The sequence below is a fragment of the Pogona vitticeps genome, chromosome 2 (assembly GCF_051106095.1).
Source record: "Pogona vitticeps strain Pit_001003342236 chromosome 2, PviZW2.1, whole genome shotgun sequence".
NCBI lineage: Eukaryota > Metazoa > Chordata > Lepidosauria > Squamata > Agamidae > Pogona > Pogona vitticeps.
This window is the reverse complement of record NC_135784.1, coordinates 29,074,323-29,075,351: the sequence shown is the minus strand read 5'-3', so window position 1 is coordinate 29,075,351 and position 1,029 is coordinate 29,074,323.

Here is a 1,029-nt window from a genome sequence, read left to right as displayed (position 1 = left end):
TCCTTTCCCCCTCCTCTTTCTCTCCCCCCCCCCAGTTCTTCCCATCAAAGCTCCTCAGATGCAACCCAGGTGGAGTTTGTAATGAAGGCTCAGAGTCCCCACCCCCACCCCACCCACCAAAGCCATTGCCCCCATCAAGCTCAGCAGGAACCAAGGCTCCGGCCCACAGCCGCCTTTTGTCAGCCCCATACGATCCCCTGGCAGACCTACCCCGAGGGAAGGGAAAGAAGGCTGGAGATGCGATGTGTGATGGCTGCATGGGGGGGGGGGGAGAGGGTTTGGGCCAGGGATAAAGGGGGGCTTCAAAGCCAAGGGGAAATGGGGGAGGAGATCAGAAAACTCCAAAGAGGGGCCTGGTTCCCCCAAGGATAAAGGAGGGGGGGGGGAGATCTTTCCTAACCACACATTTTGGGGTTCTTGGAAGAGGAAAGGGGTGGCTCCTGTGGGGGTTCAGAAAGGACTGAAATGTTGGTTTCCCGCCTAAAATGGGATATGTGACATTGGATTATTAAGGATCAAGTGCCTCTCATCTGCTTGTCTCACTAATGTCATCATTTTTGGGGTTTTCTGGAACCAAAATTTGACACCTTTATTTTTTTTTCTTCCTCCCCCCCCCCAGCTCTATCAACAGCTGTGTAACCAGCAGGTGCTGGAAAAACAAATCTTCCCACCAGGCTACACCCTTGTTCTGTGGAAACAAGCTGCATCTGTTGGGTGTCTGCCTGTCATTCGGTTGTTGCAGGCCCAGATACCCATGTTGGAGGGAAACATAAATGAAGGCAACAATTGTGTGTGAGAGGATAGTGTGGCACCTACAGAGGTGAACAAATGCCCAGATACCTGAGTTTTTTTGTTTGTTTGATTTGGAAAGGAGTAGGTACTTAGTCTTCAAAAGAAAATACTATATTGAGATCCTTTAAATATTTATTTTTTATTAAATATTTAGATCCCATTTTAAATCAAAAGATCTCTATATAAAATATGTATTTGTTATATTTCTATTCAGCCTTTCCTCCATGCAGATCAATG